This window comes from Magnolia sinica, chromosome 2, assembly GCF_029962835.1.
Source record: "Magnolia sinica isolate HGM2019 chromosome 2, MsV1, whole genome shotgun sequence".
Taxonomy (NCBI): Eukaryota; Viridiplantae; Streptophyta; class Magnoliopsida; order Magnoliales; family Magnoliaceae; genus Magnolia; species Magnolia sinica.
Genome location: NC_080574.1, coordinates 78,203,926 through 78,221,491, shown reverse-complemented (window position 1 = coordinate 78,221,491; position 17,566 = coordinate 78,203,926). Strand labels below are relative to the sequence as shown.

The window sequence follows — 17,566 nt, the reverse complement described above, 5'->3', positions numbered from 1 at the left end:
CATTAAATATGCACACTTAGCTTAAATGGAGCACCGACTTATCTCTCAGAAGACCGAATTAATTTAGGTTGAAGTTCTTATTTTATTCTGAGATTCGTGCTTTATTTATAGGTGAGCGAATCACACCTTCGACTAGTCTAAGGACCTCTACGACTGGTCATAGAACCAACAGATATTTGAAAAATTTGGGCGCAATAAGATTTGACAGTTTTACAACTGGTCGTAGGTGGTCTACGACTGGTCGTGGGTCTCCTACGACTGGTCATAGGTTTCACACGACCAGTCGAAGCAAGTCGAATTTCAGCACTGTACATTGAGTCGTAGCTCTAAGACAGGTCGAAGATGCAGTCGACACTGTACCTACGACTGGTCGAATAGTCCCCAGGATTAGTCGATGCCTAATAAAAAAATTTCAATTTTTGTAACAAACTTATGACTGATCCATGAATTTCTTAGACAGGTCGAAGCAGTGCTCGGACTAGTCAAACAAAGTCCAGGACTAGTCTTAGAATAGACCAAACTCCCTTATAGAAAACATATGAATTATGTATCCAGAATGACCTACTCTAAAGGTCAACCTAAGGTCAGTCATACCTCAGGAGTGAATTAAGGATATTGAACATAGGAGACAAGTGACCTTTGAAAGTAGTGAAGCTTGAAGTCTTGATGGAGCTCAAACTTGAAAGCTTCTTGAGATCTTGAGGTAGAACTTGGAAGCTTCTTGAGATTCTTGACTTGTGAATAGTGCTTATCAACCTAAGTTGATCTTGAATAGAGCATTGTTCTTCACAAATGCAAGCTTCATAACAGTGTCTTTAGCACCACAAATTTGACAACACAAAGGGTTATAAACTATGACACTTACACATACCACCATACCTGGCTCATGAGTCTTGGCAGATCGAGATGCCAAGGTTAAACGGGCTTTTCACTAGTAAGTTGATACCTTAGATTCAAGCAGTAGCGTCCATACATGGTGAACATACATTAGGCCAATCGGGTTGCTTGACAAGCTCAACTGGTACAAGCGTACGTTGAATTAATCGACATGGAGCGCATACGCACTCCTCGTGGCCTAACCACTGTCGATAATCACCGTACAACTTGAATTCATCGAATGTATCTGTCGTGGCTAAAACAGTTCGGCCATCGATTGTAAACCATTACCGATTGCCTAGCCTACACCGTAGCCCCAATCACACTCCAAACAATAGCATTCACATGTGATAGTCAAAGACAACATGTGACAACCAATCTAGAAATAAATCTTATTTGAGCATTTCAACAAACAAATAGTACACATGTTAGCATACATAGGCATTTCATCCATAAATCACATAGTAGTAAGATAGGTTACATAAAGGAAACTGTAACTATAGATAAGGGAATTGAGAATCCTACCTCAACGCCCTCATTAAATACATTACAATAAGCATTTTTTCATTCGGGCATTTTATCAAACACTTAGACTACACATATCAACATACATGTAATATAGTAGTTATAACAGGTATTATAGCAGATCCTTCCACAAGGGAGTTGCCACACGTACAACAATCATGTATTCTCAAACATCCATTATAACAAGCACAAATCATAATTCCATATTCAATCAAACATTTCAACGAACACATAGAATGCATTAAAAATCAACATAGTACACATATATGTAATATACGGAAAACATCGTATCTAAGCACATGTGATCGCAATCAAGTCAGTCATAAATCATTAACTGACATTGAAAGCCTTGAAAACCATAACCTAAATGTTTATAGTTCGCACCTTTCACCGGTAAACTCGTATCGAACTCAATTCAAACACTAAGTCTTCGTCTATGGCACAACGACAACCTGAATCACGAAATAGGTTAGCTATTTTATCGATTCTTCTACTTGGATACCTAAAACAGGTTAGGGTTAGGATTTCTTACCCAAAATTAGAACTGGAATCGCCGGTATAGCGATACGGGAGAAACGATTCAGCACGTAAAGCGGTGGGATCGGATCCCAGCAACTATCTCTCACGCTCTCTCACTTCTCCTCACCTTTTCCTCCTCTTTTCTCTCTTCTCTCCTAGGGTTTAGGGAATTCGTATGGAATGAGAGAGGGGTGGGTTAAGGCCCTTATATAGGCCCAGAACTGATGAAAATGGCCCCAGGGCCATGGTATATTTAGGTTATAGCCAAAGGGTGGCTGTTTCGGGCCACCAGAGCCCATCTGGAGGTTTATTTCCTACATACGGTCCAGAGAAAGTTTCCTGATAATGGATCTATGTCAGGTTAAGTGTTCAGTCTAATCGGATTAGTGGATCAATCGTGGGGGACCAATTTCAGTTCAACTGTCATCGCCACTCAATCAGGGCCACGGTGCACTAACCTGTGTTGGAAAATTTCTTTGATCCGAGGGTGTAGTTGGGTTAGAATCTGACGGTATGAAATCTTAAATTTGGCCTACAAGTGAACAACCCAATTCACTTAAGTTTGAGTTCATTTTCTAAAGATATTTGCGTTTCTCACACACTTCACTTCGGGCTCAAGTTGTGCATTTCTGGATATTATTGGGAGTTGATTTCCGAGATAGTTGTCAAGCCCAGTAAGGTAGTCATAATCGTATAGTTTTGCGGTAATTGGACTTTCGACGCGCGGTTTAGCTCTAGTACGAAATTTCAATGTGCTCCTAAGAGCAATGGGTTTTGAGATTGATCCTAAGTTTCTAGGTAATGTAGCGCTAGCGATTCTACTAGTTTTGGGTCTTACAGTACGTATTGAAAGCAGTTCAAGCTAATCTACCAATTAATTCAGTTTAACACTTAATTAATTTTCATCTAATTTCTAAAGAATTCGGTCCTTAGTGATTTCTGCCTGAGGTTGTACTTGGGTCTTTGTATGGATTTTTCCAAGACGTTACACATTACAAAATATATATGGGTCCCACTGTGATGCATGACGCTTATCCACACTATTCATCCATTATGACATTTGAATTTATAGCACGAGCAAAAAAATGAGGTATATCCAAAACTCAAGTGGACCACACCATACAAAAAACGGAATTGCATACTTACCGTTAAAAACTTTGTGGGGCCACTATTTCTTTTGGTGTGGACCACCTGCGTGTTGTATCTGCTTCATTTTTTGTCTCATGCTTCAAAATATTGTAGTAAAATAGATGGATAGAACGGATATATCATATACATTACCGATATTCAAAAATTAAAATTACCTCTTTTGAACTAGTTTCAATGGCACAAATACCTATGAATTTTCAAACATGGTAAACTGTAATAATTACCTATTTACGCTGGCTTTGAAAAAACAAACAGGCCCTAAGTGTCTCTCCCTTGTCTAATTTCATATTAACAACTGACTTTTTCGTTCTCTTTTACTCAGCTTTCCAAAATAAGGAACCATCATCAAATTTGATGCCCTGGATAATATTTATCTTTTGTGAAGCATGGTCTAATAATCTCTAACCTTTCACTCATTTGTCATAGCCAACAAAGGTGCATTTTTTTTTTGCTATTTGGTTTAGCTTATCTCTCTCAACAGATTGTATATGTGAATAAGCGTCATAATGAAAAAAAATTCTCAAACCCAAGTAATCAATGCCTGACCACTCCATATTTTATCAGGAATTTTATAATCAATAACTATTGAGGGAAACCTATTCACTAGATAACAAGCTATAAAAAAGAGTTCAGCCTAAAGCTCTTTGCCCAACCCAGAATTGCTCAACATACTCCAAGCCTTTTCTAAAGGAGTCAAGTTCATAAGTTCTGCCGCACCAATCTGCTTTGGCATGTACCTCACTGTGTTGTGTCTGACTATTCCATTTTTCTTGCAATACTGATCAAATTCTCTCGAAGTAAATTCATCGCCGTTATCTGTCATTAAAACTTTCACTTTCTACCATATCTGTTTTTTAACCATAACTTTTTTTAATCTTAAAAGTATCAACCACATCAGATTTATGTTTCAAAATATAAACTCAAACATTCTTAGAGAAATCGTCTATAAATGTGACAAAGTAAGATGATTTTCCTTCAAAAAACAACGAGCAACAGCCCCCACTCATCAGAATGCACGTAATCAAGCTGCCGTTTACTGACATATTTTCTGATTTAAAATTGCAACCTCGATTATTTTTCATATATATAATGCTCACATATATCTAAATCAAAGCTTTTAAAACTAAGAATTAACTTATGATTGAGAAGCACCTCATATCCCGCTTGCTTATTTTTTTTGATATCATCAATGGCTATTGTAGTGTGGAATTACTTCTAAGATTAGACACTCATCATTCAAAATCTAGTATAGGTCGCAAAACATTAAAAAAATATTAAACAATGCAATTCAAAATCATGCTTATGTATGCAGAAATATAGCAAAACAATATAAATTCACCATTAGGAAAATATAGTAGCAATCGCAATATGAGTGAATATATCTAGATAGTCAGATAATCAACATACGACATTGTATTGCACCTCGAAATCACATTGTCCATGAACTCCGCAAGATGACTAAAAAATCAACAAGTGAGGTTTGCTTCACTCGGAAATCATATGAACTCCGCAAGGTGACTAGAAAATTGATAAATGAACTTCAGCTTCACGTCGAAATCATATAAATCTACAAGGTGACTAAAAAAATTAACATGTGAACTTCAGATTCACGTGAAAATCACAATACAAGTGAACTCTATAAGATGAATAGAAAATCAACATTAAAACATCTGCTTCACTCAAAAATTACATTGTATGTGAACTCCGCAAGGTGACTAGAAAATCAATAAATGAACTTCAGCTTCACCCAAAAATCACAATATAAGTGAACTCTGTAAGATGAAGAGAGAATTAACACGTGAACTCCGACATCATTTGGAAATCATATGAACTCCACAAGGTAACTACAAAATCAATAAATGAACTTCAGCTTCACCTAAAATTTATATTAAACTCCAAATAATAACCTGAAAATCAATAAGTTTATACAAATAGTCTATCAACATCGTAAATGTCAAATAGTCAATCAAAATCACATAGGGGTAAATATTTCATCAAAGCTAAAAAGGGAAAAATGTTTAATCAAGGCCATATAGAGCACAAATGGTCTTCAAGATAGTAAGTCCATAATAAATTTCATTCATCCATTAACATAGACACTAATTTAAAGACCTCTAAAAATATCATCAAGTAATCACAAGTGGCAAGCATCTAATTGATTAACAAAATCTATAACTTGAGATAAAATGTAGCAATCAAATCATTCATGCTTACTAAAATTAAAGAGACATGTCAATTATCTAATACAGGTGTCAATTGTGCAACAGATTAACATCTTCACATGGAGAGACAAGTAAATTAATCCAGTAACTTAGGATATACAAAATGTAAGAGATTAAAATATTATCTATATTAAGATTAACAAATTTAAGTGGAAAGCTTAAAGGGGGAGTCCTCACATTTTGAGTTAAATTTTCATGTGAAGGTGATTTAGGGTACGAGTACTTGATCGAGACCCAGTCCAAATCCTAATTACCCAACCTATGCAGATTGACTTGGTACTCACTTGGCCTGATCAATGCACCATAATACCAATTGCTATGTTGCAGAATCAAAGACTAATGTTAACCAACTATATTAATGCAACACAAATATCTAAGCTAACTCAGTACTAGCAAGCCTCCCGAGCCTAACTCAAGGTGATACAAGTGTGCTTGAGCAACAATTTGATTAACAGACTTTTGAAGGATCCAACTCGACTTTGAACATTCTAAAATAATCATCATAAGGCACTGAGTTATTAACTCATTGACATAAAGGCACACAACAGTTACCTAAACTCGGTGTGATTGAGTTCAACTCGGGGATTAAATAGGGAATAATGGTTGGATAGTGGCATATTAATAAATAGGTCTTGACAGGTGAAATCAAAGGCCCGATGCAACTTAACCAGTCGCCATAGCAACAATGTAGCCAAAAAAATTGAGCTTAACTCAGATTTGGACTTGATGAGTTGACTCAATCAAGTCACTAGATCATCTTCATTCTCTTCTTCCTTCTGCTTCTCTCTATCACCTTTCTTTCTCTAATGGAAGGGTTGTTTGACATACCCTGACCTCCTTGACTCACGTCTCAACCCACCCAACTCAATCCTAACAAGTCACTCTACTCAACTCGGTAGCAACCCGAGAAGTGAACCAGCGAGTCACTTCCCAATCTCCTTCCTCTTCTTTCTTCCTCCATTCTTCTTACCCTTCTTCATTGTTGCACTAAAGATGGATAGAACCAGGTTTGAGTGTAGGACCCCGTCCATTTCGTACCATTTTCTATGCCTATGTGCACGATGATCGACGCCATTGGCGAGACTTGAACTAGCCGTGCATGGTGCACACCCGACTGACCAGAACCCCAAGGCTTTGAAACTTATTTCATATCAACCGCTCCATCGCCGAGATCATGGAGGTACCACCCGTGCATCTGTACGATGCTCCGTTAGTGAGATACGCCGCGAAGAATTGTTGGTGTATCATGTGCGCATGACGCCATATATTCCATTCCATACATGTGCACAACACATGCTATGCACACATGCACCATGCCACACATGAGTGAGAGAATCTCTACCCATTATGTGATGTCATACACCCATACCACCCTCTCATGTGTACCCCAAAGTCAACCCTTCTCCATACAACACCTTACGCATGATGTCATCATGCCATGGCACCCCTTGTCTCATTTAATCCACCATTAATTCCTAATAATGAATCAATTGCTATAATCCTAGCCTATGCTAACCATAATCACATTAATCTAACCTAACCACATTTTTATCTATTTATCTACAAATACGCCTTCAATCCTCAACATTTTCACCATTTTCCTACCATGAGAGAGAGAAGAGTGATCTTAGTGGGCCATCAATCTCATCCCTTCCATCCATCTCAACCATCCATCTAATCCATCAAGGTGAGTACACCCCCTCACATTTTTCTTCTCTTGTTTCCTTGATTTCTTTCCCATGTGGTGTAGGTCTAAGGACCCACAAAAGAATGGAGCCCCAAGTGAAGATGATGAGCCATCCAATGGTGTAGATGGCCTAAGAACATAAATAATAACACAATTTAGAAGTTCTGTGGGACCATTGATCATGGCCCTGCCATGATGTTGGTCAGCCATCCAATCTGTTCATAAGGTCACAAAGACCTAGATGGGAGATCACACAGATATCAGCTTGATTAAAATGTGGTGGGCTCCACCATGGGCCCATTGTAATTTTGTATGCCATCCAAACTTTCCATAGTTGGGACACCATTAAGGTGTAAACCTACACACACACATGCACACACATTAAAAAAAAGAACCCCCCCCCCCCGATGATGTATGTATTTGATCCATATTGTCCATCCAATTTCCTAGATCATTTTAGGCCTTGAGCCAAAAAAATGAAGCCAATCTAAATCTTTGACGGGCCACATTATAGAAAACAAAGACCATCAACATGTGGCCAAAACGGATGGACTACTTGGTTCGGTGAGAGAAACATGCACGAAAGTAGGGTGGTAAACGGGCCAGACTTGGGGAGGTTTCGGCCCGGATTTTGAACTGTTTCGAGCTAGGCCTATTCAAATTCTAATTTTGAGGCCTAAGCGCGGCCCATTGATACCGTATGAGAAAGAGAAAGCAAACGTAATTGCCTACTGACCCCACTACTCACTATTGGTTCGCGTTGTCTTAGCCCCACCATGATGTATGTTGTTGATGTAAAAATTAGGTCTACCCTCTTTAGACCTTCGAGTACCTACACCCGGGAAAGGTCGACAAACTATCTTCAGGTTAGGTCGGCAGATTACACCCAAGCATTTCGATTTGGGAGATTATCTTATTCAATCATAACAGAGAGAGTGTGTAGAGAACAATCATTATATTTATTCATGCTGAGTTCATTTACATCCTTTGATTTCCCTTTATTCTAAGATAGATTATCTTAAGATAAAGAGAATAAAGAGTTCAAATATCAAATCTGGATATCAAATTCAGCAGCATTTCTGCTTGCGAATTGATCATCTCATCAAGAGGAATGTTGTGCGGATTTGATCATCTGATTTCTCCTTCTTGAGCTCATATCCTTGCACAAAAGGAAGATTGAAGACTGCAAAGACTTCGAAGATCAAATCAATAGGGATTTCAACAACATTTTGACCCTTGAGCATTGATGGCCGCGCAACAACATGGTGTTGCGTGCCCTGGCGCAAAACCTTTTTCTTCTTCTTCCTTTTATCTTCCCCTCATACCTTGGGTCTGCTCTTCTTCTCCAAAGCTCTGATCTTCTTCGAAATCCTCGATGCGTGCAATTAAGAGGGGGAGTGGGGTATTTATAGGCAACTACATGTGCAAACCCTCAAAATTCATGCTATGGGCCCACCTTTTGTAAAATCTCAGTCGTCCACGTCAACATACCCAAATCATCACTTGAGTCTGTCCGTGCAACACCTCATACCATTTGTGCGGGTCCGCATAACACTATGATGTTGCGTGGTCCGACACAAAGACTGCAACAAGCCTAGTCAGCCATCCTTTTGTGTAGGAATCGCACAACCAAAAATAGGGATTTGTGCCGACCCACGCAAACAGTGTGCTTTGCGCGGGTTTGCACAACAACATGAGTCTGCACCTTCCTTCTTTACTTTCTTCATTCCTTTTCCTTTATTTTCTTAGTTTTCCCTTCTTTGATTCATTCTTGATCCTTTATTTTATGCCTCAATAGATGCCCTCTTGATCCTTTCTTTGTTTTTTTCAAAATAAAGAAGTAGAATCAATCCCCTCTTCTTTCTTCTTGTTTTTCAACTCATTCACGCGCACCTGCGCAAAGGGTAATAGGGTCCCGTAGTCGGGTCCCATTCTTCTATAAATACCAAAACCCTCCCTTCTATCTTCACTTCTTGCTTTCCTGTCGAAACTCTGCCCAACCGACGCATCTCTGCGCAACCACTTGCATTTGCACGCACCCACGCAGTAGTCTCCCTATTTGGATAAGGCCTCTATACTTGGCGATGTTCTACGCAACTGTATTCGTTTGTGCACACCCACGCAAAAGGTCCCTTTGCCTGAAAAATTTCCAAATACTTAGTGCTTTGAACATCTCCTTTGAGATAGTTCTTGTCATCTTCAATCCACATGGCATGTACTAAGAGAACCTTCCGTCTTATTGAACCGTCTATGGTACAACCCTCTCATCAAGATTTACCAAACCCTTTATCCTCTCATGCTCCCGAACCATCTCCATCTGTATCTTCTGAACAACCATAAAGGAAGCGCTTCAAAACCACTAGCAGGCACCCTGGTTACATAAAAGAACACATTCTCCCCACTTTCGACTTCTTTGACCGTATTGCCACACTGTAACACCCCGTACTTTTCAGTACTCAGGTGTTACCGTGTAAGCTAACTTAGCATAAACATGAACCAACTTGAGTGAACATTCACATGCTTGCTAGCCTAAATCTAACCATTGAGAGTAATCTTCATCTATAGATCAAGTCGCCCAATTATTGATTGGAAATAATCATTGATCTTCACTCAAGAAGGCTAGGAGAACCCGTGCTCCAATTAGATCAAAATTTTAGTGACATCAAACCGTTACTCTTACGTCAAGATGAAGTTAGATGATTTAGTGGTAAATAGCCATGAGTGAAGTACTTTCGGTAGAATCGACTATTAATCTGAAGAATAAAGCCATTCATCTGCCACATAGTAGCTAAAAGATCCAAGAGGACTCGAGTCGTATCTATAAGGTGGTCTTGTTCGCAAACTTAGCTCGGGACTAGCAAAATGCTTGTTGGGGGTTGAGATCAGGGTCAAATATTGCATATCAGACACCAGTAATTACCAGATTTTACGTATATGATAATGCTTAATGGAGTATTTTAATTGTATTTTTGTTACAGGATGAAGTCAGGAGCGTTAATTGAAAATTGATGTTAAAGGCATGGATTTCATGATCCAAAGTCTCCAGAGCACGGGATAGACTCCAGAGAACCAAGAATGAAGATTTTACACGCCTGAGATCTGAGGAAAGCAAGCCAAAGGGGCCCGAAAAGGGTCCAGAATGCAAGATCACATGGTTCCCGCTATCCAATCAGTTCGAAACTTCATACATGGGATGAGGGCTGTAAATTAACCGTACATATTAAATTTCAGCCATAGAAGATCTCGGGAAGTGGTCCAACGGACAGATCAGCCTATTAATCTCTAAATTGGGGCCCACCTGATATTTGGAACTGCCTCAACCTTTGTATTGACGGTTTAAATAAGTTGAGAAACAGGATGGATGGATTGGATTTCTCGAAACCATCACAGTGGACCCCATATGTATAGCATGTGTACATAGTGCACATTTGCACCGCCCGTATACCGAACGACCTGCATCGGGTCAGCAACGCTGACCCGAACTCTTTCTTAAAAATGGAAAATTTCCGTTTCCAGCACTCCGCGAACCGAACCGCGGTCGTCGGTTGTGGGGCCCACCTAGTGTCCAAATGGACAATCCAAACCGTCCATCCGCTTCCTGGGGCCGATATTATCATCGCCTAGATGTCCGTTTGGTTCCATGCATGTGTACGAACGTTGACCGCTGAAAAAATGCAAAACGGACGGTGAGTTCAAAACTCCGTGGGCCACCACAACTCTAACTCGAAATTGGGCATTCCTAGCCGTTTTTTCATCCTCCATGCAATGGATGGAGTGGATTATTGAAATAATTATCAAAATGGGTCCCACCATTGCCACGGAAGTGGTTTCGCGTCCGCGTAACGGACGGTCGCTGTCCGTTTTATGTCACCCGTACGGCCGATCCGAGCCGTCCATCTTGTAGAGTGCTTCGACAACTACAAAACCATGTTTTCATCTTGTGTCCATGCATGCACACGTGTGAGCTACAGAGGTCACAAAAGGGCTACCCGGCGACGTTCAAAACTGATCTTTTTGTATTTTCTTCTCTGGGCCGCACTAATGGACCTTCAAAACCACCTATTCTTAACTGAAATTTCGTCCTGAATCCAATGGACGGGGTAGATTTTCCAGAAAATGCCTCTGTGGGGCCCACCGATCACGGCTGCGAAAAATTGCACTTCGAGTCCTTCTACGACTCCCAGCCATCCAGCAGCTATAGAAGGGGAGTTTTGGACGTGGGAAAGTGATTCAGAACCAGGGGATTCCAGATCTGGAGCAAGGAAGAAAGAGAAGAAAGAGAAGAAAGAAGAGAGATCGATTGGTTTGGTGTTTAATTTTTATGAATTTTATTTAATATTTTTCATGAATTTTATGGGTCACTAATCTCTCATATGAGATGAAGCCCCTAATTTGATTAGCTCTTGTATTGGTTGATTTACTTTGAATTTCAATTAATTTGTTTCTTTCTTTAAGTGGGCTTTATGGGTTTAAATTCTATACTTCTCCATCTATGAACTTGATTAAAGTATATATATGGATGTTGTTTGGATGCTTATTATAGGTGCTTGTGTATGATCAAGAACAAGTTTCCTATAGAGGAAGAAACAGGGTGCTTTAATGAATGTACATTCCATGTACCCGACCAAGGATATGGGATATGTCATTCATGGCATTGCTTAAAGGAATTAGACAGTTTGTATGCCCGATTAAGGACACAGATTGTGCTTTCTCTATTTAAGTGGTATCAATCTAGATCAAGGTGAATCAACTGACAAAACAAGGGTTAGGATAATTAGGGGTGGATTCGAAAGTCCTAGTGCTCTCTCTCTGATTGAATTTTCTTCCCTGTTCTTAATTAATTATTTTTCATAAAATTGTGCTTAGTAATTCATTCCATTATTTGTTGGATTAGTTAAGGAGAATCATAGATTTGAATTGTGACGACCAGTCCTCGTGGGAACGATCTCGTAATACGTACCGTATCTACATCTGATTCGTATACTTGCGAGTTTAAAAATCATTTAAATCATGTTGGTTTAAATAAAACATCAAGTTTTTGGCGCCGTTGCCGGGGACTGTTTTGTTCCAATTGGATTTAGGATTCTCTCTTATCATAATTCATAGTCTTAGGTTTTTTTTTTTACTAACTCTAGGTTAAATTTTTTTTGAAACTAACCTATTTCTTGTTTTGTAGGGACCTGACATAAACTACTAATTTGGTAATCTCTTTCCAAATTTTCTATTTTCTATTTTTTTTTTCTAATTTCTATTTTTATTTATTTTTTTATTTTTATTTTTTTATTTTTAGAAATTTCCTATTTTCTAATTCTAGATTCCGATTCTTCTTTCAAGTAACTTTCTATTTTCTAGTTTAGGTTTTATTATTAGAAGAGTTTTTAGGTTTTATTTTTTAGAAAGTTTCTCTCTTATTTTCTAATTTCCTATTTTTTAGAAATTTTCCCTTTTTAGAAACTAACTTGGCTTTTATTTCTAAGATTAGAAACTTTCTTTTTAGAAATTAACCGTTGCTTAGGATTTCTTTTCTAGCATTATTTTAGTAAATTTAATTTATTTTTGTTTTCTTTTTGTTTACAGGAATTAAGGAAGGAAGCAGCTAAATAACATTGTCTTCACAAGGAGGAGCTCTTCAAATCTGCAGACATTCATCATCTCCTTTTCCGGGTTCTTCTTTCCAATTCTCATTTACATAGCTTTTTCTTGTTTTAGGAATTCATAACTTTTTCTTTTAAGTCTTATTCATCTTAGGTTGCATCTTAGTTTAGTTTTCTTTCTTATATTGATAACATAGTTTATGCTAGGACGTAGATCTCTGAATATAGAACTAGCACCGTTTGATCCTCTGAGATTGAAAGAACAATTCGTGAAAGATTGAGAAATAATCCTGTTGAAATGGTGAATGAGACTGAAGTTAAAGCTCTCAAAGATTATTCAGCTTCTGTCCAATTTAATGCGCCTTCATGCATAGTGTTGCCAACCACTACGGCAACACACTTTGAACTTAAACCCGGAGTCATACAATTGTTGCCATCCTTTTATGGATTGGACAAGGAGGACCAATATCATCATGTGAAAGAATTCTTAAACATTTGCTCCACCTTTAAGTTCCAAAACTTCTCAGACGATTCGACCGCCTACGCCTGTTTCCTTTTTCTTTGAAGGATAAGGCGAAAGCATGGTTGAATTCTCTAGAAGTTGGATCTATCACTACATGGGACCAACTATCTAAGAAGTTCTTAAACAAGTTCTTCCCGCGTTCACAAAACCAATGCCCTCCGTAGAGAAATTACTAACTTCACACAAAAAGAGGCGAGCACTTTCATGAATGTTGGGAAAGATGGAAGGACTTTTTCTTAAATGTCCTCACCATGGTTTTGAGAAGTGGCGACAAGTTGATACTTTATGGATCCGACACCACAAACGAACCCGCATGGTTGATGCCACTGGAGGGTCATTCATGACCAAAAGTGATGTCAGCGTGGAACTTCTTTGAAACCTTGTGCGAAAATTCCCGAATGAGATTATTCAAATAGAGGTGACAGAAGTCCCCAACCACAAAAGAGAGGTGGTATATATGAGATAGGAGTCATGCCAGAGCTGAGCGCCAAGCTTGATAACCTGACAAAGAAAGTTGATGCTCTGGTATTAAATAATGGACCACCACAAACAGCTCAAGTCGAGGCATATGCCACATGTTCTAGTCCTGCCCATCCTATGCAGTCTTGTCCATCTGGTGCAGCATTCCCAGAACTTCTCTCTGAACAAGTTCATGCTATGAACACTTTTCAAAAATCTGGGAATGATCCTTACTCGAACACATACAACCCAGGGTGGGCTAGACATCCAAATTTCTCTTGAAAAAAAGGACCACAACAAGGAGGACCATCTGGAAATCCTCCCATGCAACCGCACCTCCAAGTTGGCAGTCAACAACCTCGACAGTTTCCACAATATCAAGAACTGCCTACACAATCAAGGAAACCATCTCTTGAGGATACACTCCATCTTTTCATGCAGGGTTCTCTCCAATTCCAAAAAGACACCCAACAAACCTTACTGGCCAACCAGCAAAGCTTACATGCAAATGCACAATCCATTGCCAAGCTGGAAGTACAAATGGGTCAACTAGCTGCCACATTGAGTGAGAGAGAGAAGGGCAAGTTCCCTAGCCAACCTGAGGCTAATCCAAAGGGACAGTATGAGATTGGCTCTAATTCCAACCAAGGGCAATATCATGAACAGGCCAAATCGATCACTACCCTTAGGTCAGGTAAGCAGATTGATATAGAATAGAGATGCCTGGGGATAAATCAAATTCTAAAACAGAAGATCAAGATGAAGCAGAGAGCCATACCAATGCATCCAAAGTCCAAAAGCTCTTTGACTCTCCAAGAGCCACTAATGTGCCACCTTATGTGCCCAAAGCACCCTTTCCTCAACGTTTGGCACCAACAAAGAAAAGAAATAACTTTGATGAAATCTTGGATGTGTTTCAAAAAGTGCAAGTCAACATCCCGTTGCTTGACGCTATCAAGCAAGTCCCTGCTTACGCTAAGTTTCTTAAAGATTTATGCACTCAAAAGCGTAAGCAGAATGTTCATAAGAAAGTCTTCCTTGCAGAGCAGCTCAGCTCCATGATTCAACATAACACCCCTCCTAAATTTAGGGATCCAGGAGCTCCCACCATTTCTTGCGGCATAGGAGATCATAAGATCGGGAAGGCATTACTTGATTTAGGGGCGAGTGTCAATTTGTTACCATATTCTTTATGAGCAACTAGGACTTGGTGAGTTGAAACCGACTAAGGTAACATTACAACTAGCTGATACAAGGTGCCCCAGGGTATTATTGAAGATGTGTTAATCCAGGTTGATAAATTTTATTTTCCAGTGGATTTCATAGTTATAGATACTCAGCCTGTCCAGAATCTTCATAGTCAGATCCCAGTCATTTTGGGTCGTCCATTTTTGGCCACATCTAATGCTATTATCAATTGCAGGAATGGAGTTATGAAATTGTCCTTTGGTAACATGAATATTAAACTCAATGTTTTTAATGCAGGATAACAACCCTCAGATTTGGATGACATATTTGAAGTGGACATGATCGAGAGCCTTGTGCAGGACTCCTTTCGTACATCTTTTGAAGATCCTCTTGAAACCTGCTTAGCACAATCGGGCATGGATTTTGACATTGATAGTCCCATCCATGAAGTCAATGCATTGCTCGACTCTACTCCTATATTGGAGACTGAAAAATGGAGAGCGAAAGTGGAACCTCTCCATCCCTCTGAGATTCTTGACAGCATAACTTCCGACTCTGAGAAGACAAAGGCGAGCAGGCTGCTTAATGTTCTCAGAGCATATAAGGCAGCAATTGAACGGAAGATAATGGAAATACAGGGAGTATGCCCCACGATATGTATGGATCATGCTGTGGAAATGTCGCATAACATGCAAAGGAAGCGTGATCCTAACATAGAAGAAGTCGTTCGAGCAGAAGTCCTTAAATTATTTGACGACAGTGTCAGTTGCCTTATATCAGATAGCACAGTTCATGGGAACTCACATCACTTGTCTGGGATCGGTTAATGAAAGTGTTGAGGTAATTTCTTTGGCGGACCCCGGTTATAAAGATTATTTCATTCATGGTCCGTTCTTGTCTGGCTGAAGACGTTAAACTTAGCGCTCATGGGAGGCAACCCAGCCTTTTGCTTTATTGTATTGCTTTTTATTTCATTCATTTTCATTTTTCTGAGTTAGTTACTTCAATGTTTGTGGGTAACATTATTGCAAACCCTCACGAGACTACAACTCGTCCACTAGGGGTAACCTAGGGGTTTAAAGGCTTGTTGCATGCGCTAAATGCAATGGAGAGCACCTGCGAAAGTGGTATAGGTAGGATCTTCTTTTCTTTTTCTTTTTGTTATTTTTGCTTAATTTCTCTCTTGCCCTAACTTGCTCTTACATTGATAATTTTGGGAAGCCTCTCGATTCTCCGTCCAGGTACTATCTTTCCCTCATTTCTCTTTTATTATTCGTTGTCCCATGTGCATTACTTGTTTATTTCTAATACATTGAGGACAATGTAGATTTTCGGTTGGGGGTGGGAGATTAGGGTACCTAATCAGTATTTTCTTGGTCTTGAGCAAAATTTGTGAAAATTTTAAATTTTTTCTGAATTTCTATTGAATTCAAAGTGATTTTGAAGGATAGTTGTGATTTTACCATTATAAGCTACATGATGTTGGTAACTAATGACTCTTGGATTCGGCCATCTGCTTGATTTCACAGTCCATTTTGATTTGTTAATCCATGATTAGACGTTGTGAACATTGATTGAGTCATGATTTCACATATCACATCTCGCTTGCACATTAAGTTTTGGTTCGATAAATGAATGATTAACTTGGTAAAAAGAAGAATTAAAAGGCTAAGTCACATAATCTTCACCATAGGTTTGCTCCTTATAGGTATAGATTTGATTCTCCATAGTTGACTTATAAAAAATGAGGCGACGAGTTTTCGCCATAGGTTTGCTCCCTATAGGTAAGAATTTGATTCCCCTCATTTACGTTATTGCTCATAAAGAAAATCAAAGGTTGGTAAAATTAAAAATAAATCCGTGAGATAAGTGTTGGTTTCAAGCTTAGTTGTCACGAATTACCAATGATATCATGAGGTTGACAATTGGATCTCTTAATGTTTGTAAGTCGAGATTACACTTTACATTCATGGAGCTCGATGTTTAGAAATGTTCTAATTAATGGATTAATATGTTGAACTTGATTATGAAGTTTACTGTGAGCTTGATTTCAGGAGAAAATTCTACTTACCATTCATGAATCTTAGAATTTTCACATCTCAGTTGTCTGTTCACAAGTTACTTGAGTTACAGGAATCATCTTTTATTTCTAAAATTATTTTTCGCATACTTTGCTCGGGACTAGCAAAATGCTGGTTGGGGGTTGTGATCAGGGTCAAATATCAAGTTTTTGGTAATTACCAGATTTTACGTATATGATAATGCTTAATGGAGTATTTTAATTGTATTTTTGTTACAGGATGAAGTCAGGAGCGTTAATTGAAAATTGATGTTAAAGGCATGGATTTCATGATCCAAAGTCTCCAGAGCACGGGATGGACTCCAGAGAACCAATAATGAAGATTTTACACGCCTGGGATCTGAGGAAAGCAAGCCAAAGGGGCCCGAAAAGGGTCCAGAATGCAAGATCACATGGTTCCCGCTATCCAATCAGTTCGAAACTTCATACATGGGATGAGGGCCGTAAATTAACCGTACATATTAAATTTCAGCCATAGAAGATCTCGGGAAGTGGTCCAACGGACAGATCAGCCTATTAATCTCTAAATTGGGGCCCACCTGATATTTGGAACTGCCTCAACCTTTGTATTGACGGTTTAAATAAGTTGAGAAACAGGATGGATGGATTGGATTTCTCGAAACCATCACAGTGGACCCCATATGTATAGCATGTGTACATAGTGCACATGTGCACCGCCCGTATACCGAACGACCTGCGTCGGGTCAGCAACGCTGACCCGAACTCTTTCTTAAAAACGGAAAA

General features: G+C 39.0%; 1 non-coding gene across 1 annotated transcript; it reads right to left on the bottom strand.

Moving 5' to 3' along the window:
• Positions 1–13,248: 13,248 nt before the first annotated feature.
• On the bottom strand, positions 13,249–13,353 carry LOC131238302 (small nucleolar RNA R71). Its single transcript, XR_009167706.1, has one exon. It is a non-coding gene; the product is annotated as a small nucleolar RNA R71 (small nucleolar RNA).
• Positions 13,354–17,566: the final 4,213 nt, after the last annotated feature.